Source organism: Dicentrarchus labrax, unplaced genomic scaffold (assembly GCF_905237075.1).
Source record: "Dicentrarchus labrax unplaced genomic scaffold, dlabrax2021, whole genome shotgun sequence".
NCBI lineage: Eukaryota > Metazoa > Chordata > Actinopteri > Moronidae > Dicentrarchus > Dicentrarchus labrax.
In genome coordinates this window covers 20,367,550-20,393,025 of record NW_026136723.1, presented here as the reverse complement: position 1 = coordinate 20,393,025, position 25,476 = coordinate 20,367,550, and the positions used below count along the sequence as shown (strand labels likewise).

Below are 25,476 nucleotides of genomic sequence, written 5' to 3'. Positions count from 1 at the left end.
TTGCATAGCAGAGACAATTTAATTCCTAATAATAATAATAATAATAATAATTAAAGAAAGCCACCCAGGGGGGCCGCGAACTGGGACCACAACAGAATGCACGAAATAGCCAAAATCGCCACGCAGCGCACCACCGTGCCGGAAGGTGGCCACACAGCAATATGCAGAGACAAGCAGGCGGGCGGCACCGGGAAGTCGGATACGTGGAAAATTAAGGGGGGGTGTTCAGGGCGAGACTGTTACAGAAAAAAGTTCACGGAGGGACACAACGAATTAAGGGTATTCAGGCAATCCACGAATACAAGCGCACGGCACGGTCATTTCACGAACGCAGCACAAAACCCAGCAGCGCACCACCGTGCCAGAAGGGCGCATCACATGTCGAATATTGTCAGAGACGGTCAGGTGGGACGTTACAAACACGGAAGTTCATAGATGGACAGACGCGAAGTACGGGACGGTTCAGGGGGCGACACGAGTAACTATCGTTTAGAATGGCGAAATCAACGCAACGCCACGGTCGTAAAAGCACAACTTTTAATCATGAATGTCTTTAGATTGTGCGATTAAATCGAAGTAGATCCGAAAATTCCCAGGAGGAGTTCGTCAAATACAAGGAAAAAACACAAAAAAGCACAGAACAAAATGGCGACTTATGGCAAGCCACACACGCCGTTAGGAAGCGTAAAAGCACAACTTTAATCAGAATGGCTTTAGATTGCACATTAAATTAGTAGATCCGAAAATTGCCTAGGAGGAGTTCGTCAAAACAACAAAAACACAGAAAAGGCCAAAAACGAAACGGCGACTTAGCCACGCCACGGACACGCCCTCAACGACACACAAAAGCACAACTTTAATCAGGACCATTTTGAGTTAACTCACAAATTTGAAGCATATCCGAAAATCCCTAGGAGGAGTTTGTCAAATACAACGCAAAGTTCACCGAAGAAACTTAAATCAAAAGGCCGACTCCGTGGGGTTTCGGGTAGGGTCCAAGAGGCTTTTGACGTCCCGGCATTCTAAACGGCCTACCGAGTTCGACATATCGGGAAACAGGTGCCGGGGCGCTGTTTTTATCCTGTAGGGGCGCACACACCGACGAACACGATTTTGGTATGTGAGCTCAGGCACTACTCACACGTGCCCTGTGAATTTCATATTCATAACTATTACGGTGTCCGCACAGTGATTTATCCGCCACCAGAGCGCCACCCAGTGGCCTGATTTTCCTTTTTGGGAGCCTCAGTGAGCCATGGGCAAGCATCCTACCAAGTTTCATTTTAATCACACGTGCCGTGCAGAGATATAAACTCCTCATTTTAAAAGCGCCACCCAGTGGTTATGGTCTGAAAGTCACGGTGCCTAAGGAGGACAAGAACAGGACCCAAGTTGAGGAATCAAACATACCAATAAAAAAAGGTCCCTTCTATTTTGACAAAAACACAGAAGTCTAATTTACAGCGCCCTATTTTTGAAATTTCAAAAGGTCAAATTACTTTTTGCCAGGGCGGTCCCCAGGTGCTAGGGAAAAATCGGGGAATGGACAAAGCGAGGAGGACCACAAACGAAGGACTTTCGCACTCTAGCGAAAAAATAAGGCAAGGGGCGGGGCCTATAGGAAGATTCAGCCCATCACGAACGCGTGGATATAAGTTTTTGAATGCACAAAATATGCAAAAGTTATTAAGTAACCAAAAGAAAATACTTTCCTAAATAGTAGCGCCACCTACGACCTAAAAAAAACACATAAATATCAAATTTTCACCAGGCCTGACAACTTTGCCAAATAAAATTGAGTTTCGATATGTTCAGGGGAAAACGCTGTCGAAGTGGCCTAAAAATAATAAAATAGGTAAAAACAAAAAAGGGACCTCCAGCCTTGCGAGGTCCCTAATAAGTATGCATGATATTTGGCCATGTAAGGCTTCTTGTTGTTATTTATTTTATTTATTTTTTATCAGGTCCAAACTTGAGAATTCAGGGGCACCCATGTGGATTCAAGCTGAATATCTTAACCATGAATCACAACGTCCCCAGTTTGAATCCAGCCTTGGTTGTATCTCTCTCTCTCTCTCTCTCTCTCTCTCCCTCTCTCCCGCTCTTTCCAATAAAAGCATCAGATTTTAAAAAAAAAAAACATTGAACTTAAATGTGTTTGTTGTCAGGTCTTTACTCAGGTAAGGTAAAATACCACAACAGTAAAGTGGACACACACACGCACAAATTCCACTCTACCCCCTCCTCCAGTAGATTGTGCCTCATACTGCTTTGGTAGCCTTGGTTGCACAGGCAACAGCAGAACTAGTCTCCAGTCACTCACGTTTTCATGCAGTGGCTATAGTATAGAAGAATCTTAATCTCTTGAGTGCTCCATGGGAGTTATTTTCTCCCACTCAAAGTCACTGGAATGTGCACAGCTGCAGTTCAAGCCTCGACTTTGAGGCTTTCACCTTACGTCCCCACTCCCCTCGCTTCCTTCGTTTTATTTTTCCGTAGTCCACTGTAGCTTAAATTATGCACACAGTACTTAACATACTGTGTGACACGTACAAATTCACCAGCACAAACAGGAGACGCTACACAGAGTTGCTGTCAGCACTGAAGGTTAATTGAAAGCCTATCTCTCTTTCTCTGGCTTTCTTTCTTTGTTTTAGCCGTTCAGTAATACACACAGCCCTCCTCCTCCTCCTCCTTCTCTCCTCCTCCTCCTCCTCCTCCTCCTCCTCCCTGGGCTCCATGCAGGCTTGGCTTGCATCCTGGGCTTTGGAATTCATGTGTCCCGCCCTATCGATTTGCTTTCATTTTTTAAGGTCAGAAGCTGAAATCTTACACAATGAGGCATAGAGGGTCAAAACCAGCCCATTATTTACAGTGTTGGGCGAGAAGGCAGAAAGTGAAGTTATCCAAGGGGAAAGAAAAAGGCCGGAAGAGTCCCTAGGGATGAAGAATGGAATGGGTGCTGAAGGTCTCAGAGGAATGGCGACTGTTAGGTGGAGAGCAGGACTGGGTGAGCGGGTTTAATGTCGGATTCTTAAAGACTTATGTTGTTTTTTGGTTTTTATGTTATGCATGGAAAAAATTTATAAAGTGAGTTTCTACTTCTACTCTCGTACTCTTGAGAAGTGCAAATGTTTAGCTGTGTAGGATAAGTTAAATGGACAAGAAGACGCTCTTCAAGTGCTTGTGTCTGTGTCTACATGTGTGGTGGATGCATTTAAATACGTTGAGGGTGGTACGTGAGCTTCAACACGCAAGCACAGAAGCATGCACTCACACATTCACACCAAAAATGTTTTCCCCCCTTTTTTGTTTTAAATCAAGTTCTCTGTTGGCTCTCTCTGGTCACCCCACTGGGGGTTAATAACCGAGCTTGTTTCTCTTTCCGGACAGTTCCATGACTGCTGTTTACCCTCAGCCTGTCAGCCAGCAAGATCCGGCTTTTCAAATATATAATAAATATAGGCCTCGTGTCAGAACGATGAGGATTAAATACAGCACTTGACAAAAGGGTATTTCAGCAAGAGAACAAAGGGAATGGAAGATTGAGGGAAAAAGGGAGGGACAGACAAGGGAAAAAGGCAAGAGAGAAAGAGTTAAAGAGAGAAATAGAGGAGTGTGGGGGAATAGCTGGTTATGACACTTCAAAAACCTCCAGGTGGTAAATGAGAAAAACCTCCATTCTCCCTCCTCCCTACCCAGCTGTGACATGCCGCTACAGAGGCTTACTGGGGATTTCAATTTGCCGCACTGTATTTTAGATGGGCAGAATGGTTTACACAGGCCCAATTTACCGAGCCAGTCGTGCAGGGGGGTTCACAGCCTCTGTGACATGCCAGGGAATGTTTATGAGTGTATTAAGTGAGGATGATAAATCTAGCGTACGTTACATAGGCTGAGGGCACGCAGTGCTGCACTGTATATTCACACACCCACACAAGGACAACACATATTTTTATTTTACAGACCATAGCTAGCCCTCTCTGTCACTGAGAGTAATGTATTGTTATTTACATGCTTGTGTACTGTATATACAGCATCTTGTACTTGAAATCTTACACATGTGCAAGTGCTGTTGCGACTTATTTATACTGCATGTGATTGCTGTCCTATTAAGAGCATCTCCTAAATATCAGCTTTTTCATGAGCAGCTTTGTGACAAATGCAATTTTCAGATAATCCAAAGGGGTCTTTAAATGGTTTATTTAACTTTAGAAGTATTTACTCAACACAAAAAATAGCAATGGTGATGAGATGAGTGTCATTTTCTCATGTCAAGTCTAAGACATTTGAATTAGAAATGAGGACTTTGAACAAACATGTTTTAGGAAAAAGCAATAATTATTATTATTATTACAATTACATTAAACTTTTAATTTCCTTACATATTTATGATATGACATCTCTATAGAAAGCATGTGAAAAGTTGGTTTTCCCTTTTTTTCCCAAGATGATTATATCTTTAAATGGCTATAAGTAGCTCTTTTATCCAAAACACACACACACCTATGACAGCAAGCTACTGACCATCAAGAGCAATTCGTCTTATCCAAGGACACTTTGACATGTGGAGAGGGGAGCTGGGGATCGAACCGCCAACCCTGTGATCACTGGACAACACACTATACCTCCTGAGCCACAGCCACCTTAAATCTTTAGATAAGGTGGTTAACTCAATTCTATAAAAAAAATATATACTATGTGAGTACACAATGTTTGCCACACAGAGAGGAGGGCAGCCCTAGCAGTAATTGGAATGAAAGCAAGGCTGTGGCTTCCCTGCCTCTCTCCCTTCCTCCCTGCACTCTGCAGGGAAGGGCTGCGACTGGAAGAGAGGCGGTTGTGCACCACCGTGGTAATTGGCCCTGATTTATAGGAGGCCAGAGCAGTCAGCGAGAGCTAGCTCAACACTGGCAAGAGGCCAGACAAGGCCATGCTGTCAATATCAGTAAACCAACCCAACCCAGCCCAAACCCCAGCGGCCAGGACACCACTACTCGAGATCAGCTGTCACCATGCAGGAGGGTGCACATGTGTGTGAGTGCATGTTCATGTGTGCATGCCTATTTTCAGTTATGTGTGTTCCTGTGTCTGTGTGTTTGCATTCAATGAGTCACTTGAGTCACACACACACACACACACACACACACACACACACACACACACAAGAAAACCTGCCACAAAAAATGACAAGCAGTCTCCTTAAATTGAAGAAAAAAGCCTCTCAGCTCATCCTCCATTAATTCATGCTGGCAAAGTCTCTGCAAAGACTCTTAAAGACAAGCATAGTCCCAGAGGCATCCCTTCCAAACTGCCAGAACTAACAGCTAGCTCGGCGGTCGGCTGCATTCACAGCAGCCTCTAAGCACGAAGGGAACACAAATCCCCCATCCATCCTGGATAGCGGCTTCCAAACCTTTAGCCCTTAAACATGTGTTTTGAGAACCGCGGCCGCATCTCAATGTCGAGGGAAGAGGGAGGGACACTGAAAGACAGAAGGAAGAGAGCTATTGCCTGTCCTCCTTTTGCCTCTCAGTTTCATGCCTCACTCTTTCTCTCTTTGTCTATGCCTGTCGAGGTAAACCCATAGCCAGAGGAGTGAATAGCAAATCATCCCCAACTCACCTGGGAATGCAACGCTGCTGATGCTACAGCCAAATGTATCCTAATAGGGAAGACCGAGAGCTTTCTGTATCGCGGGGGCAAGTAGAGAGTGCAAGGAGGAGAGAAGAGGGAGGAGAGAAAGAAAAAGAGATGCAAGTTACAGGTATGAAAGAGTTGAAGCCAGGGCCTAAGAGAACAGCCAAAGAAAAGAGGAGGAGAGGAGAGGAGAGGAGAAATAAAGTACAGGAGTCATTTTGACTGTCTCATTCTCTCTGGACTTCCACCAGCCTGCAGGCCTTCTTCAGTAAAAACAAAAAGCCCTGGGATCTGGGACAGTAGTATGCCAACACTGCCATGGACAATGACGCAGGGGGCTAATTTTAAATATGCTGATTGGTCCATCTCCAGTAACTCTCAAGGCAGGAGAGCTCTTTCTCTCTTCACGTTTCTCTGTCATGGCTTTTTACTGGCCACTGCCTTATTTTCAAATTTATTTTCTTATTTCTTCTCTGCCCTCCCCCCTTACTGGCTCTCTTTCCCTCTCACTTTCTCTTTGGGGCAGATAAGACAGGGATGTTGTCTTCCGTGTCAGAACCCATGTGTCTGGATACAGAGGCCCAGGGTTAAAATAGAGGCAATATCTTTTCCAGGGGGTAGAGATAGGATACATACATTTTATCTGACAGAGAGGACAAGAGCTATGGAGGTAAACAAGCCGTGCTTTATGTAGCATCACTGTTTAAAAACACAGAGTCATCTGTTTTAGCTGCAAGGGTGTGACATAATGTACAAATAGTATTATGTCTGAAATGCATCATTTTAATATAAGACATCAATTTGAAATGGAAATAATATAATCAGTTCAAGCTTGATTGTAAACTGCTGTGTTATTACCTACTACCTGTAAATCTGGCATCCAAAGATAGCACAAGGACAGAAATGGAATTACAGTGCTTTTAAGAATGAACCTTTTTAGCTGTTTCATTTATTTACACTCCTTTGTAAGAATTTAATTGGTACTCTCATCCAGAGAAGTACTGTGGGATCAATAATTAGTCACGAATCACCACAGTTTAGAAGACTAAAAATAAATATATTCAAGGAACAACAATGCCAGCGTATAACCTAGAAAACTGTTGTTTTTTTTCCTGGCTTTTATCAGGAGTGAAGCTCTATCAGGAGAAGGTGGAGGGCAGAGAGAGGAAGTGATTATATCATAATGTCTCTATACTTTATGATATTATTACAAATTAACAATGAGACCTCTAAAACAGCCCTTGGTTGCAAAGCATATGCCAGCTGTAGGACTGGTGAAGTGTTTAATATCCATTTAGTTCTCATGAGCATGTGGCCAAAAGGATGTCGGGAAGTTTGTGGTAAATCTGTGTCTTTTAAGCCTTGCTAAATCACTGGACGACATATGATGAATATATTATAAATGTTTGACACATTTGACAGAGACTCTCACAGTTATGAATTCGAGCAGTAACAAACTGCCTCCTCTGTTCAAACAATTTAAGAATCCATTTCCAACATGTTACTTTGAGCTAGTAACTCTCTCAGTGAGGTCCTCCATCACTTCAGACTCTTGTTTAGTTTCTGCAAAGTGAGTAGGACCTGGGACAAACACACATTTCCCGTTAGAAGATACAACGCACAGCCAATTTACAGAACAGGTTGGTCATCAGGCCCACACAAAAACCTACATAAGCACACCGTAGGCTTCTATGTTTATACCACTCCTCTGACAACCATAAACTTGGTTCTCTACGGACATTAACAGTCACTGGTGTTTAGGTGACATAACTGGGGCTGAGGGGTGTTTGTGGAGAGCGATTACGATGGTTTGGCCGTGAGTCCGGTGGCCGACGCAGAGGGATCCGTAAAAGAAAGAACGGAGAGCGAGCCGTAGGCAGAGACTAAGTGAAACTCGACGGACATAAATATTTGGGCTGATTTGTCATCATTATGGCCAGCTGGGTCTGTTTGCAAGCTAGCCAGTGTGGGAGTGGAGACTGCCGGATGGATGGAGCGAGGAAGTGGGAGGACACTCATTTAAAGACAGAGCAACCAAGAGAGGGACAGAGGATGAGAGTGTGGAAAAATAGAGAATGAGAATGTTATGAACTTTGGTCTCCATCTGAACCTGAGCTGGCACCCACAGTCTCAAAACTGATTCACTGATATACTGTGGCTATGATCCATGAACAAATAATGGTTACAGATTGGTCCACACATCATTAATTGTACCAAACCCCCATTTTTGAGCAGACAGGTTTGGCAAATTGAGTTTTCTGATTAATTATTTCATCATTTAGTCTAGAAAATGTCTGTGAAAAGTGATAAATGTACATCATAATTTTCCAGGGCCTCATTTCAGAATACTTGCTTTGTCTAACCAACAGGTGCAAACTCAACTATATTAATTTTCAATGATCTAAAAAGAAGCAAATCCTCACATTTGAGAATGTTGAAGCAGCAAATATTAGATTATCAAAAATGAACAAAGCCCTCCCTCATCTGAGCTCTGGACCCTGACGGCCCTCAGTGTAAAACTCCATTTCTGTGTAAAACAATCCCAGATATTAGAAAGAGAGACCTCCCCTCCCTTTCTCTCTCTCACTCTCCGTCTCTAATTGGGCACATTCTTCAGGAGTCAGTTGTGTTTTTCACAGGAAGTGTAAGCACAAACAGAGGACTGTGGAAGATGTGGAGAGGGAGGAGAGAGTGGGGTTAGCTCTGTTTCAGCGTGACCTGTCTCTCTCTGAGACAAATGTCTACCAATCCAGTCACGCACATGGGCTGGCACCCTGCCCTGAAATCTTCTCATAGGCAGAAAGTGAGAGAGAGACTGAATAACAAACACTTGAGTCTCTTTCCCTTTTTGCCTCTCCCTAAAAAATACATCTTAAAGTCCTTGTCTCAAATATACCTTATTCTGCATGTTACTTCTAGGTCCCCTTTGCCTTTGTTTATCAGTCCAGGAAGAGCAACTTTTTGACTGACTGTCGTTTCTAAATGTCCGGCTGACCACTTGATGAGAGTTATTGCTGAGGTGTGGAGAATGCAGAAAGAGAGAGAGAGGGAGAAAGAGAGAGAGAGAGAGACAGGGGAGAGATTGATAGAGAGGAAGCTTGAGCTGTCCCAGAATGCCATTTGTTACGGCATTCTCCAGACAAACAAATTTACGTCTCCTTTTCCAGAAGGTCAACTGTGCTCAAATTCATAAATAAGGCCGTAATTGGTGCAGGAGCGGCAAAGAGGGCCCGCCACAGCCTAGTGCATGAGTTACTGCCTGACACTGACCTCAGTGTGTGTTTGACTGCGTGCCCACCGCCATATGTCGAAAGCTACTACGTTATGTTTGCATAACTGAGGGATGTTAACATTGCTGTTAGAAACAGCGGACTCACACAGATTATTTTTACATTTTAAAAGACTACTGCAAGCAGGTATTGCTCACTATAACGTGCTCACAGCAGGCATGACACAGTGTGTATGTCTATACATGCTGTGCTTTGTGTATGGAAAGAAAAGGTTGAACACTGAGTTTATTGGAGTTACAATGTTTTAATCATGGACCTCGTCAGGCCTCCAATTCAAAATATGTAAAAATGTCTGTATACTAAAGTCACAGGCTGCAACAACAAATTAAAAGTGAGGCCAAATTGCACCTGAGAAAATTACCAGACCAATAACTGATAAAAACGTCCTTTAAATGAGACAGTATGTCAAAATAAAAATGGTTAAAAAAAAGAAATAGAAAAAACATTAGAAAAAATTGGATGGGCAATACAAAAAAACCATTGTTATCCAGAGAAGTTCACGTAGGAGATATGGGAGATAGATCAGACAATAACCAGTCCAAGTCTCATATCCAAACTGGAAATAGCTTCCTAACCCTGAAGGAAAACAAATCATACAAAGGATGTGAATGTTTCAGAAGTCATCCAATGAAGACAAGGACAACAGAATCAATTAGAAAACTGGAAAAAATAGTCAAATATTAGTTTATTTGCTTTTAATTACTTACTCAATGTCTTTTTCCTTTTTTTTTCATTTATATTTTATTGATTTTGACATATATTATTTCCCTACGGTTTAATGTTGTGTTTTTATCAATTATTGATGTGTAATTGTCTCAGGTATTTGGCTCTCCTCCTTTTGACTGGTTGGTGCAGCATGTGGCTGTTGTATTAAGCTGTTGTTGTTTCAGTGCTGATAGTGTGCAGGATTTCAACCTATTCGTTCACACTATTTAATTTGTATTACTTATTGACTAGGTGTTCATCGGACAACACTTACTTCAATGTTTTGTGTATTGGATCATCATTATCCTTCGCATTGTTGTGTGTACAGACTGTATGTTAATGTCTTCTATGCCTTTGAAGAAATTCAGTTCGTATACAGTTTTGTCTCACATTGCCTATCAATGTGTGATACACACGAGGAAACCCACACACATACACAGTCACGCACGCACAGGTGGATTAACACAGACAGTACAAAAAGAAATAGATAATCAGCAAACTGGCGTAGACACACACAGAATGTAGACGCATCATACCCGATGACTGCATACGAACGCACCCGTACAAAGTTGAAAAGATAAGATCCACACAAATGCAGATATGTATATACATTTGCACAGGAGAGAACGCACATCCTCTTCTATTTGAATATTCATTTTCTTTCACATGCAAAGTAGTTGCACTGGGTCTGGAATGTCACTTTTGGCCCCCAAGGAATATACTCACTGAAGCGTCTCTGACAATTGCCAGACTAAATACTGGCACTAAACACCAGCCGCTGTTGTGGCAGGAAAGCTTGAGACAGCCATAACAAATCAGCTAGGGAATGGAGAACGGTCTGTTTGTGGTAGTTTATAGGGTTATTTTATGATGTACATCTGAAAAACATATCCAGGGATTTTGCACAGGGAACCTAACCAACCAGGCTGTGTTCCTTCTTTGCCCAAGCCAGAAAAATCAGGTGTACAAGCAGTAGAAAGAGGAAGGTTTTGTAATACAGAATAATTACATGTCTATTTGGCCCATATTCTTTTTGATTATTGCTCAAATGTTTCGACTGTAGAGACATGAGGCACAAAACAACTCAGGTATCCAGGTATCCATATGACAACTGCAAAAAACATTACTGTTTGAAAAGCAAAATGGCTTTGAAATGGTACATTATCCAGCCATTCTCTAATTGCGAGGCTGTAAATGAGAATTTGATGGATGTGAACTTTTGGATGAGTTGGAGAAAAGGTCGTGCAGCAGCAGGCAATCAAACCAACAACAATGTTTTGGGTTTTTTTTAAACAAGGGAAAAAAAGACTAAGATGAAAAAAATAATCTCGCATTTTCGGCAAGTCGATGTTGTATCCCATTATTTACACTACAAATGTTAGACTTAACAGTGAAAATATAAAGCCACATCAGCACCTGACATCACAGTCTAGATGCGGTATGTGGATATATTTATCGTTAGCCTGCTGCACTACTTGTCATCTAACATCACAGCTCATACTGTAAACTGGGGTATCACAAAAACTGTCCTACATAACCACAATTTTCACTTTGTTAAGGGCAACTTGCCTGGTAATAAACTTTTTCTTATATCTTAGCAAGGACCGACCGACTGCACCATAGTTTTCGTCTCTATGAGGCTATAGTGTCTAAAGCACCCACCTAGATTTCATTTGGCACGCAGCATACCTCTGATAAATGCATTCCTATCTGGAGGCATTTTGTCTTTTAGTCACTTTGTTGTGGCCCTGGATGAGATCTAATTTGTCACAACGTTATGTGCTGCAAGTTTATATGTTGAAGTGGGCTGATAGTGTACTTCAGGCACTGACTCATCATCTTTCCTGAACAAAAACACTTTGTCAAAGCAGTAAATCACAATATAACTAACATATTTCCATTGGGTTCACCATCACAGTCCGAGCACTGTGTTTTGACAAGGGATAAAATATTCCTCACAGCCTAAGTAGCTTGTTTTGTCCATATCACTGCTCAACTACCATACAGTGGACCATCTTGCCCCTCTGTTTAGCTTTCTCTAACCCTCCATAACTAAATCCATCCCCTGCTAGTCCTCCATCCATCCCATCTTCACCTTCTCCAATCCCTACAGTCAGCTCTCATCTATCCCTAAATCCATCCCAATCCTCATCTGGCTGCTCGTCCTCCATTTCTCCTTCCTGCTCCCCCCTCTTTCTTCCTTTCTCTTCCTAGTACCTCTCCTCCTCCTCTCCTCCCCCTTTCCCTCCCCCTGTCTAACAGCCATTGGGGAGTTTTTAACATAGTGTTGAGCAGAGTTTAGTAGGCCAAAGAAAACGCTGTGCCAGATTCTGCGCTGAGTGTTAAGCAACTATCCCCCTAGAAGGAATATCAGCATTACTCAACACAAAAACCCCTGTATTCGCCCGCCTCCTCGGGCCTAAGCTCACATACTGCAAGGATGCCATCAGCAGCAGACAGTGAAGCTATGCAGGGGATTGTTTTACTCAGGGTCGATGTGAGAACAATGCCGCATTGTAACATTTACTTTGGAATCACTGCATGCAATTCTGCCTTTGTGCATCTGGATATGTCACACCAGATGTGTCATAAGGTTTTCACATCAAAGACAAAGCTCAAATGTTAGCCCCCACGCACACTTATTTTTTATATTTTCCTACCCATCAGTCTATTTCAGTTTTTATTTTCAACGTAGGTGCTTTCAGTATTTCTGTTGGTTTGGCATATTGGCATGAGCGCTGAGTTAGGGACCTTCAGAAGCGCCTCTCTGAGTGATTTAAAGGAAGAGAGTCAGCCTCTTCTGGGCAGACCATCCAGAGCTGTCAATCCCATGACTTACTGGAAACCAAAGGGGAATGATCTGTGCTTCCCAGCTCTCACAAGCAAGAGTTCAATCAGTGCGGGTGTGGAGCTTTATCCAAAAGTGTCACAATCGCGTGATAAATAAAGTGAGCACTGTCGGGCAGCCAGCTAGAGCGAGAGATGTAAGAAATAAGACGGTAGGGGCGGAGGGGGAGAGAGAGAGAGAGAGAGAGAAAAAGAGAGAGAGCAGAGAGAAGTAGAAAAAAAGCAGTAACAGAGAGAGGAGATGGATAGGGATGCAGACGTCTGCCAAAGGAGAAGAGGTGCAGTGTCGGAGTTGTCTGGACCTTGGTTGTGTGATTTATTCATGAGATAAGTCACCATGGCTGTGGAACAGGTGAGTGTAATGGTGTAATGTTTCCCCCTTGCCTGACTGCTTGCCTCAGTGACTCTGGCCTGCTGTGCTCTTGTCGGGCTGCTGGAAGAGTTTAATGCAAGCAACACTTGGACACGGTAAGGGATCACAGCCAGTATAGATAAACACAGGCCATCTGGGTTCAAGCAGGTTAGAACAAACTCAACAGTGACGCTATCGGTCCCCCTGTATCTTCAAAGGTAACTGAAGTCATTCATTCTTTCCACTTTATGGTAGGCTGACAGTGAAAAAAATTCAAAGTTTACAGTTCATTCATAAATGTTTCTGTCTGGCTTCAATGGGAATGAGTGAAGAAAGGGCGCTTCTCGCAAACAGCGTGTTGTACACCTCTCAGTTTTTCCTTATGTACTGTATCTGTTCATAAAGCTTCTCAGGAGTCTAATTTAGCATCACAGAGCAGGCTGAATGACCATATATTTCAGGAAAAGATGTGCAATTGTCCCATATCAGCAATCCTGTCGCAAACCACTTTATGAATCAAAGGCTGGGATTATGGTTCTTCCCTCTGACAATTGCTGAAGCACTTTAATAGGGATCCCTTACTGAGATGCTCTGACTCAAAACAACTTTCTGAAAACACGAAATAGCAATTGCAATAAAGTCTTTTTTTCTGCTTTTGCAAATTCAAGAGGCTATTTGGACATTCTATTTTCATTTCTTCTCTTTTTATTATGTGTAATGCACACACTTTGGCAAGCAAATGAAAAATAGTTACCGGAACACAGAGCTTATACTCTGGAATCCTCTCTCAACTAATGAATCTGACAATTGGCTTTTATTTCATTTTAAATGTAAATCTTGCATGACGAAATTGATCCCACTTCATTTTTTTTTCCTTCACTACAAAAGAAGCCCTTAAAGCTCTCCTTCAAGGTAGAATAACAATTGACTTTCTACATTCTTTTTTCTCTTTTCCAGCCCGACATAATATTTTCATAAGCCAGGGCAAATTGTTAGGAGACATCAAAGATGAAAATCAGCGGTGGTCTGGCCTATTGTACTTGCTAAAAGGTTTCTAAACTATTTATTTACCCTCCAATGGAGACTTTTCATGAGATGATAGCAGTGGGCTGTTATTGTTGTGTGTGTGGCCCTCCATTCTCTGGGCGAATGTGTGGGGCTGGGCTCTGAGAGAACAGCGCTCGCCCCATTGTACCGTGGCACAGATTACCACATGAACAGGAAGCTCCTCAGCTCAGTCGTCCGCCAGCAGCAGACCACCTCTCAAATACCCAAGACAGCAGAGTCATTGTGGTAGCTGAATATGAAGGGGTCTGCCCGCAACGAAGGATGGACATTAGCATCACAATGATCCTCACGGTTTTTTCTTTTTTATAATTTCCAGAGGCCCAGCGGCTGACAAGGAGGTGAGGCTTGCCACACACAGGCCAGGGTGGCATTCCTTCGTTTTTGGTTAAGAAAGAATGTGCTGGAAATGCATAATTGATTAGTTATAGGCGTCCCACAAGAGGCCCAATTTATCGTGCTACAATCCCATCAGCATATTTTAAGACTCATCTTGAGGCTCATCGATTTGTTAATCTGTTAACAAACTATGGTAACCTGCTCCGCATCATACAGCCATCTTAATGATCTGATGATAAAAGATACATAGTTACAATTTTTTTTTCTGAAGGCACAAGTTGAGGTAATTGAAGCAAACATGAAGAAAAGCAGAAAAAAAGAATGACCCTCAATAGACAGTTTGATGTTTAGTGTGTAGTGAAGGCTACAGCTGGATGGCAGGTGTACAAGGGACTAAAGATAATGAGGCTGAGTCACGATCTGGAAAAGTAAACAACTCCCGACTGACAAGTAAACAGCACACTGCAGCTCCATGAGTGCCCTCCTTCAGTTCAACCCTGGTCCCAGTTCTGGACAACTTTCTCCAGACTTGTGCATTGGTTTTTGAGAAAACTTGACAGCTATCCTCAAGACCTCTCTGATCGTGGGTTGGGGGCAGCACAGAGTAACAAAAAGACAACAAGAATCCACTCAATGAGAAAGTGAGCAGCTCATGAAAACTCCGCAGCAGCTGTCTCTGACACTGAGAGGTCTAAATCTTTAGACTTCAGCACTTCTAAGTGAGTCTATTTTTGCTTCCTTCAACTAAATTTAGAGAATAGATTTAGCCAAAACTTTGATTACTGACAAGAACGCCTCACTGACAGACATCACTGTCTTATTTAACCTTCTATCCTTTTTGGACACTGCAATTTGTTTTGTATCTTTGAGAAACTACAGCACAAATGTCCTGTCTGCATTCCCATTGCAGTACATCCACATCTCATATTGTGGAACATGCAAGCATTCCAAAGAGCAAAGCAGGATGTATTCCCCCGTATTTATTTTTTTCCTCAGTATAAACTATAGAAAATGTATACCACACAGACTGTATATAGTTTATAGTCATTAGTGTGTATTTAGCACTTTAAGGAGGTGTATTTTTATTTTTAATCATTTTTATAACCTATTTGATTTGTTCTGATTAAATAAGTAACTATTTATCACTTGTCAATATCATACTGAAACATGTACACTGTAAATCTGTTGTTTCTATGATATTTTGATGATTGCCTTTTTGTCATTCTGCTGCCATGAGAAGGCTTACACCAGCATCCAAAAAGGAATCTCACATGCACGCAGCTTGTTGCAGAATGGAAATTGCTGGTTTGTCAACCCCAGAGGGAGTAATAAAAAGGTTCAAGGGAGAAAAGAGAAGCGACAAAATAAAAAGCGAAAGAAGACAAATTGAAGGACATCATTTCTGTACAATTTCTGGATTCCAGCCTGAGCTCGGTATTATGTGTCATTGTATATGTGTTTTTCAGACAGGGAGGTGCACTGATAAACGAGCAAAGCGCTGCTATTGTGCAAGCATTAAACTATTTCGGCCCGGTGGTTTTTCAGAAACAAGGGAGCAACAGAGAAGAAAACACTGAATCTAATGCCAGCTAAAGGGCACTTCAGCTATTCCGGTGACAAACAGGACCATGGCTAATGTATATTACCAAACGGAGATTGAACCAGCCATTTCAGAGTACAAGCAAGCGGGCAAGTAGGCAGTCAGGATCTCTATTTAAAGACATCTGAGAGACCAGCATTCTCTTCTCGCCTCGTTCCCCGCAGCAAAACAATAAATAACTAAATCACAACACACTTAAAAGCCCCGCCGTGCCACAATATCCACATATATCCTTCTCTCCACAGTCCCACTCCTCTCTTAACTGCTCTAAATTATTTCAATTCTGCAAGAGAAAAAAAAGTCATTCACATAAAGTAATCAGTCTTGGCTCCCTCTTTCTCCCTGCAACAGACTTATTTGACAACTCTGCTACATTAAACAGCCCACTGGTGAAAAGAGAGAGAGAGAAAAAATAAAAGGAATGCATCCAATTATTCATGCATAATGATAGCTCTGTTATCCAGTAAGGCAGGGGCTCCCACACAAAGCAGTTCCCCTTCTCCCTCTAATACATCTTAAGTAGTGACAATCGCCAGGAGTCACATTTGACGGGCACCTAATTTCGTAGCGTCCCCGTCATTCCTCACGAGTTACGGCCCATTGGCGCCATCTCAAAGATTTACAGTATTTATGATGAGGGGATGGTCCCGAGGAACATTAACTTGGTGTTCCCCAAAAAAAGCAGCCACATTAGCAGGGCCTTGGCCGTAGTATCATGGGGTCATGTTTCAGGCACTGGAGCTGGCTAGAGCCCTGAATGGAGAGTTAACAAGCAGGATTCCCCCCCCAGTATATAGCTGTGAAGACCTTCTATATAGACATGAGCTCAAGGTTCACAGCACTTCATTGCTTTAGCTACTACCAGGCAATAAATTCTAGAGCAGGAATGAATTGGTTGACCTTGAGGGTAGCCGGTGTTGCAAGTTGCAATCTAATACCGTACATTATCCTATCTGCCTCTCCTGCACACAAGTTGTGGAATAAATGTTGGATTTATCCAATTTGTAGATAAACTAATTAGAATCACCCCGAAACCAAACACTGGAGCGCAGTTTTATGGAGGTTATTTGTGCTTAAATTGTAACAGCGTCGATGCCATACACAGACAGTTTACGCTTTAACAAATGCAGCTGTAGTGCTCAGGTGGCTCTGTCCTCTCTCTCTTGCCCTCCGTCACTGCTCCTCGTCGATGGGTTGCTCTTAATAATTCATGGGCTGTAAGAATCGGCATGCCCTAATTGGTGGGCAGGCTTAATACTCTCAGCACTGCTGGGACCAAAAACAAAAGCCGCTAGCATTTTTTTTTTTCTCTTCCCAGGCACACCGAAGAAAAAATTGACTTGCCTCTCTTTGGTTTCAAGTTAAAAGGCCCCTCCTGAAATCCAAGAAGCACCTTGAAGCACACCAGCTCATGCATGTGAGAGCAAAACATTGCACGCGGTCGAGTCAGGCTACCTTTTACATGCCTTGAGAGTGATGTGTGGCAGGATGTATTCACCCTTCAAACCAGACCCGCTCTCCTTCTGCTCCTTATTAGAGCAGGATGAAATGTCGCTGGGTGCCGGGGTAAAAAGGACACCTTAAAAGTGTGTTCACAGGTGTCGATTATGCCACTGCATAATACATTGACGTCTGTTCAGCAGTCAGCAATCACTGGGTGAAGCTTTAGGGAATACATTTTGCATTGTATGTATTATGTAAATGCATTATACATATATTTATTAGTAAAAGATGGTACAGTATTAGAACAAAATAAAAAAGTAAGTAAGAAAGGTGCCCTGCATACCGTTGATAGGGAAAGTTTAGGACTGACACCTGCTGACAAAACATAGCAGAGCTCATTAGAGTCAGAGCTAAGGAGAAAAGACTTGACGACTAAATAAAATGAGTCATTAAAAGGGTCTTAAGGGGACCTGTGAGATTCGTGAGTCACTATCATAAAATTACACAAAATGATGTGCCAGTTCGCAACTGTGTGTGAATTAGGGATGGGCAATACGACAAAAAACAAAGTAATTTGTTAACCTCTAGCTGACAATTTTCTATAACAGCTTCAGCTACTCTTTTAAAATATCTGAAATCAAAACTTCGTTTGGTTGCACTGAAGTTACAGGATTTTTGCATCAATGTGATAAAGTTTTGTTATTTTTCAGGGATTTAATAGAATGGATTAGCCAAAAAAAGACATGACTATCCGATTATGTTATGCACAGTCAGTTGCTCAATGGAATGAGAATGAGAAATTAAATCAGTCATCATCAATATCACAGTGAAAAAATATTTGATCAATATCAGCCATCCATATTTTGATATAGTGTTATATACTGTAATTTCTTCACACTTGTAAAGGGTTGAATAAACATATAATCACACAGACACATACATACAATTTTGTTTGCACTACATTCCCTTGCTTTTAGGCTCATCAAAACATTTCCCATGAACACATCCAGCATTTCTTCTAATCGCTTCTCTATTTGAGACTAATTATTTTGAATTCTCAAGTTGCAAGCCATCGTGGAATAAGCGACACAGTTAACTATCTCCTCTCAGTCGAATTAGATTGAAGACTCTCAGCAGGTTGCTGATGTCTGATTGTAATCTTCAGTGTGTCTCTTCCCTGAGATCCAAACACAATTTCTCCAACTTGCTTTTGATTTTATTTTTTTTTTAGCTAAAAAAACAAAATTGCTTCTGCTATGCTTTGCATTCTTTCAAACATTTTCTCATTATATTGGTTGCTATTGTATCGTAATACTTGCTATTGTATAGTAATGCTGCTATTGTATAGCAATAGTAATGTGAGAGAGAAGGTAATATGTGTACATGTGATAGTGAAAAGACAGAGAAAGTAAAAGAGAGACCTTCAGCTGATGCTTTTCACCTTGAGAGGCTGCTGATGATCCACTCTCAGGCGGTTTTGTGAGCCTGCTGCCCTCCATCCCTCCCTCTTCCTTTGCCTCCCTGCATTCACTTTTATCGAATTACAGGGGTGCAGTCTCACCCTGCGCCACGTTTTAAACGGCACTAATGCATCTCAGCATGAGGTAGGGTAGCCGTGACATAGCCGGTGTGTTCCAGACAATTACCACCAACGAGGACGGCAAAAAGGCCCAAATGGAGGCAAAACAAATAGGTGTGGAGAAGCACTTCTTTGGATGACTCATTAAACGACAAGGCTATCACGCCCCGTGTGATTCCAGTTTCCCTCAAAATGCCTTAATGATGTCACTTGTCTGTAGCCATTGATTCCCCCTTCCCTGGCTTGTAATTGGAAGAAGAGTAAGTGTTATCTGAAACCACGAGATGAGGGCAGGCATTTTTAGATGATAAAATCATCCCTCTTCCATAGTGCTGGATCTAAAATGATAATTTAAGTATAATGTAGTCCTATTGATTTAATTGTACTTCAGTGAAGCAAATATTCCTATTGATTAGCTGTGGCTTTTCGTACATCACTTCAATCACCTCATTAACCCCCGAAAATTATCTAATAACATACAACCTGCTGTTGAGTGTGATTGACATTTGATATTACTAGCAGTGACTTTTATATATTTTATTTTTCTTTTTTATTTCTAAAGACAGAACAAGGCTTGTTTCCAATTTTCCTGTCTCCACCCAGTCTAGGAGCAGGGAGCAGGAAGGGTCTAATGTGATTAAACAAATGTGCCACTGCTGCCTCTGAGCCGAAAAATTCCCCTAACCCGGGTCATCGCAGGTGAAAACAAACCAGGTTTCAAAGCAGGAATGATAGACAGTTTGGAGAAGGCAGGGGGGCAAAGTTTTCAAAGCGGACTGCTAAAACATGCACCATATCCCAGGAAGGAGATTGGATTCCAACTACAGGCTCAGGGCAGCACCATGGGGTCACTCCACAATCTGCAAGGGTCAGAGTCAAGGCAGCGCTACAAGCTGGTTTGACGTTCTCCATTAACTCACCCTCTCTAACCCACAACACAAACCTGTGCAACTAAACATAAAGCAGGAGAAGGACACACAGAGAGAGGGAGAACACAAAGGGAACTACACACAATCATAGAAAATATTTCTGTGAAATTGTGTGTGAAAGAGAGAATGATTACATTAAAATATAGGGTTGCAAGAAATCTTCAAAAAGCGTCTTTCCAAACTGAAATACCCGAAATTTGAATTAAGAACAAATAAATGAATTCACTATAAGTAGTCTTATTAAATGACCATAAAAAATTTAACCAAAGCTGTGCTATATCTTTTAAATTACATGCTTAAGACAATTGTTTTCAAAATACTACATATCTGAGGTTAGCATCATTTACAATGTTAAAACAAACTTTTGGTAAAAATGAATGTGATTTATCAAGTAATACACTGACAGCTGCTGTTCTTCCTCACATTCTGTGGTTTCAGCTTCACATTTAGCCAGCTTAAACATCCACATGTAGGCACTGTGCCTGATGTTAATTCTCCAGACTACGTACTGTTTGGAAACATGATAGCAAAAGAGCTTGTTGGGCACTGGCTGTGCCTGGCTAGCATATACAAAGCATATAGAGTCAGCTAGCTGCCACAAGCCACAGCTTTATTTAAAACTAAAATCCAACCTCAAATGACTTGTGGAAGTCAGTTCCTGAAGGAAGGTTATTCAGGGTAGTTGAGTGCTCAAAACATCTGAAACAGCATTACAGCCTACAGAAATTTCATGCTTACAAGCAGGAAAATAAAGGCCGACACATGCAAGCGACTCTGGTATTGACTTTCTCTGCGTTGTGACTAGTGGGAAACAGAAAAGTGAATGTTAAACACTGGTGGTACTGTAAATGTCTCACCACAGTGATATTGGCAGCTGCAATGTCATTACAGTGTTTTAATTTAGGTCTTAGAATGACAGTGCTTGTATTCTGCCGTTAGTACAGGTGTAGCTGTCTCGCATGCCCAGACTTCTCTCTACGCTTCATTTCACTCCATTTTACCAATGGGCCTGTGTAAAGGGGAAATGGTTACACTATAAAGAGTTACAATAACTAACTGCACACTACACAATAAATGTCATCTTAGCATTTACCTTTAGCCTTAAAGTTATTAATTTTTAACAATAGCTCAAAAACATATGACCCCCCCATAATTATAGAATTACTCAAATTCCTCCTCTGAAACCAGAACACTTGATCTTGACAATTGGACCTCACAGAAACAACATATTTGTGAGCGCTGTGATGTAGATTTGTGGTGCGTGCAACAATGATCACCTCTGTCGGAGCCATCATGGGGGCTGTTGATAAGCGCCAACAAAAACAACAAACCACGCCAGTGCAATTATGCATGTCCACTTTAACATAATATGGGAAGAACATGAGATGCGTGGGAGCGAGAGGTGACTGTTGTGTTGTGTGGGGGTGGGTGGTTTGTGTATGCGTGCATATACGTTTGTGTGTATATGTGCTGGAGAAAGAATGTGTATAAGTATGCGTGTGTGTCTGTGTAAGACTGATTGAATATGGGTGTCCATGTTGCATACTTGTGAGACAAGAGAACAGGAGCCGGGATCTAAAGAACACATGTTTAGGGTCCTTTTGAAACTGGTGCTTTGAGTTGACAGTATTGTTTGGGTTTGGGTGGGTATTTCAAAGGGCTGCTCGGGATAAAAGACAAGTCTCTAGAGCTTACAGTTGCTACACATTTTCCATTTTAAGACCCCAACCTTTCATAGCTAACAACTTTGAAAGACTGTATTGTTTCTCCCACTAGACAACGGGCTAACTATATTGCAGGTACTCCATTTGCAGACTCTCAAGGACAAGTGAATCATAATGTGCAAACTATATTGTTTTTATTTTGATGATGGATGCTAACAATTTGTTTGTAATAATTTGATTTCCCCTCCAAATAAGTCTGTCTGTATAACCTGTATGACTGTCTGAAGGCTAATTTCTTGCCACATCTGACGTCTTTTAAGGGGCGTTGTCATGTTCCCACATCTCAACTTTGGTGAGTACAATTACCGATGGCTGAAATTACGGAAATAAGACCCGAGATGTAATGAACAAGAGTATCTTTAAAGTCTGCATAGTCATTTATAAAAGCTTTATGATCCTAAAGGGCACATAAAATACTTTGCAGTTCTAAAGATGCATGAGCCTCAATAAGAAAATCTCCTAAGTCCGGTGATTTCACAGAGATACAAGGTTTTATTCCGACGGCAGTGCGGGGATGGAGGGAGGCTAGCTGGCAGGCAGGATCAGTCAGTCAGGGTGACCTCATGTGTTTGGCACAGGGAATGCCTATCAGGTTTCCCTCTGTGCAGATTCCAGCTTGCTCACTCCACACCAGCCCCAGGACCCAACCCCCTGAGGCATGTGTGTATGTGTGTGTTTGTATGGATGGGGAGATAATTGCACGTCTGTGTGTGTGAGTGTGTTTGTGTGTGAGAGTGAATGAGATAGAGAGGTAGAGAGATAAATTATATGAGATAAATTATTCAGATCAACCATGGTTGAGAGAGGGAGAAAGAGAAAGAGGGAGAGAGACTGCAGGAGGGTGAGCTGTGTGTCAGTCCCCTCCAGTGAACTCAGTGAACTCAACAGGGCTCCCACCCTTCCTCACATACACCCCCCACCCGCCTCCTTCCTCTACGATTAACGTCCTGCTCTCTCATGTTTCCTCCCAGGCTGTTATGTATGCACATGATAATTTGGGTCATTCTGTATGTTAGGCTTCCAAAAAAGTGTGTGAAACTTCTCTCAGTGTGTAATAAGGAGTTTTGTGCTTCATGAATATGCGAAGAAACTCATTGAATTCTGGTAAAAAAAAAAATCAGAAGATAATTCAAGCTATAAAACATTGTTTGTAACACTAAGCCACAATATTAGAAAATGTAAAGATAAGGGTTTAATAGCTTTTTACAAAATTGAAATGCACAGTATGTCATTTCCGCCGCTAGGGGGTCTCTCACATCGAAACAATAACAAAAGACGTAGTTTGATGAGGTCATGAAGAAGCATGGCATGAAAGTTCATTCTTGAAATTGGAAATAGTTCCTATAATAGTATTATTTATAACTATAGAACGACATGGAAGAGGTCCTAAAAACTGCTATGGATGAAATTGTAACAGCTACTAAGCTTGCATGTTCCTCCATCCGCAGGCTCTAGAAAAAGTTAGTAAGTGGACCTTGAATTAGCAGTGTTTTGTCAACTACTAACTAAAATCCATAGGACTAGATTATTTATTCGCTATTTATGTGAATAGCAACCACTCACTTTGCTATTAAGAAAATTAAAAACAGAGAAGAGGGAAATGACTTGGAATGAGATGAGAGAGATTAATGAATCTTGGTATTTTACCAACTTGGAATTTATTCCAAAAAAGCTTCTATTGGAACCCCACCTTAGGGTAACAGCAGTTACCCTATAGTAACCTTTTCCGACCCGCTGTTAAAACAAAGGGCTAGGTGAGCACACACTATTGGCAACTATCGCTATGGTAACAATACACCACACACTGCCAGCGAGCCTCTTAATAAAGCCTCAATAGGCTCAGAGGCTTCCCATTTCACAAATCACTGTGGCAACTGCCATGCAGTCACACCAGCAGAGAAATGTACAATGCCAAACACACACAATCACACACATGGGTTAAACAGATGCGACATGCTAGTTAATGCTGCACCCACATCAGCCATGAGAGCCAGGCATCCTCCATAACCCTTGAGTGGGGAATGATGGAACAGGGGCCGCCTGCTGTAGCTCCGGCTGGCTGTTAAACTGCTATCTATAACTAAACAGATCAGCAGATCATCCAGCGCTCTACAGGAAGTCTACATAACTGGGGCACAGAGTTCCTAAACATTTCAAAGAGGGCGAGCATCAACAGTCGTCTTAACGATCACACCAGGTCTGTGGCGGAGAACATTGGCTCACCATTGCCAGAGTGTTTATCCAACGTTTGCAAGGAAGGCGGGGTAATGTCAGCTTAGTGATTAATTGCAGGCCCAAAGTGCTGAGGACACAGAATCTGCTCTGAATGGCGCCGACTGCAGCTCCTACAAGGGTTTATTGCTTTATCGGCTGAATCCTAATGTGACCCTCTTCCCTCCCTCTGACTGTTCCAGTGGTGCTAGGACATCCGAAAATATTCGGCAAGGTGCCTCTGTGGTTAATTGCCTGATGTAGTTTAAGTTCTCCCTTTAGTGCAACATTTCTACTGTATTTTCCATTGATAGCCTGAAAAAATGAGCAAATAATTCAAGTGCAGCATATCTGCACAGAGCTTGATATAGATCTCTATGGGTTGATATAAAGTTCCCTATACAGCATGATTCCCCCCAATATGTTGGGAGAAGCATAACATATGGCGATTACACAAGCATGCAGCTGTTGTTTTTTGGGGCTAGAGATAAATAATGGATACAAGTCCTCCACAGGGTACTCAAGACAGCTAATGAGAGAGAGAAAGCAGACAGGGAATTAGTAACTAACTGTTTTTCAAAGCCACTGTTTTCAACATTTTCATAAGAGCCCAAGGACAAAAAAAATACAGAAAGATAAAAACATCAGTATTCATCAACTGTAAAAGTACTCAAATGCTTACATTTGCATTTATTCAAAACTTGTACTGGTAATATTGTGCATATTTTAACATAGACACAAAGTAAGACCTGTATTACTTAAATGCATCTGAAAGCACTGATTCCTGCATGCATTTCCTTTTCCACACACACTCTCTCTGTCCTACTCTTTCTTTCTCAAATGTGGGTGACCTTAATAATTTAGGGGAAAAGGGGAGAGAGAGGAGATGGAGTTTGCCTCGGTGCAGATTGTACAGGGTGGAACTAGTGTTCTGCATCAAACCCTGCAATAGGTTTGTCATTTTCTGACATTCATCTGCTACATACTGAACCCTTACACTCTCTGTGTGTGCACAGGGGGTGTCTGCGAAGCAACATGATTAACTACTGAAAAGGAAGAGAGCCGGCATCTTGTATGGAGACTACATATCATAATGACACTTTTTAATTCTGTTGCCAATGGCTGTTTATGTGCTACTAATTACTAGTGAAAAATAATAATCTCTCCTCCAATTGGACTCTATCACGCCGAGGGCTTTCTCCTCTTCTCTTCTTTTCATTTATCCTAGTTTGTGACTCTGCTGGCTTGGCTTGCTCCCTGCATCAGTGTCCTTGCAATCTAATTCATGCCGCCTACCTGTCCCACTCAGTGTTTTTCCATACGCTGACTAATGCACACACATTGTAGCCTCAGAAGCGGCTGGAGCAGTGGAAGGGTCTGCCAGACAAACCATTCAGGCAAAATCTGAGAGGGCGGCTTGAGTCATTTAACTCAAATAAAGCCGGGAGAAAGGCCTGTTTGCTCTTGGTAATCCCCCACTTGCTCGACAAGGCTTCGCAAGGTTCATCTGCTGCGCTAAATTGGTGCACGTATCCTTATTTGTATAGCAGCTCATTGTGGCTGGGTGAGAGGGGGAATCTGACAGGACTGGCAGCTATTCAAGCCCTCATGCCTATTTGCTTATCCTCATTCATGGCAGAATTGGCTTTTTCCGGAGCCATTTTTCAAGCTATGCGTGACATGGTATTTTCATTGAGCCTGCCACTACTAATGCAGCTGTGTAGAGTAAATATTACAAGCAGCCAGTATATG

General features: G+C 42.0%; 1 protein-coding gene and 1 long non-coding RNA gene across 7 annotated transcripts in view; one reads left to right on the top strand and one right to left on the bottom strand.

Moving 5' to 3' along the window:
• The window catches only part of rbms3 (RNA binding motif, single stranded interacting protein), a 267,875-nt gene that overhangs the window by 152,369 nt on the left and 90,030 nt on the right, over positions 1-25,476 (bottom strand). The gene's annotated exons all lie outside the window — the stretch shown is intronic.
• Positions 2,828-25,476, top strand: part of LOC127358499 (uncharacterized) — a 32,734-nt gene continuing 10,085 nt past the window's right edge. The window contains exon 1 of the long non-coding RNA XR_007882437.1: positions 2,828-3,010. This is a non-coding gene — a long non-coding RNA (uncharacterized LOC127358499). The remainder of the gene's footprint in view (positions 3,011-25,476) is intronic.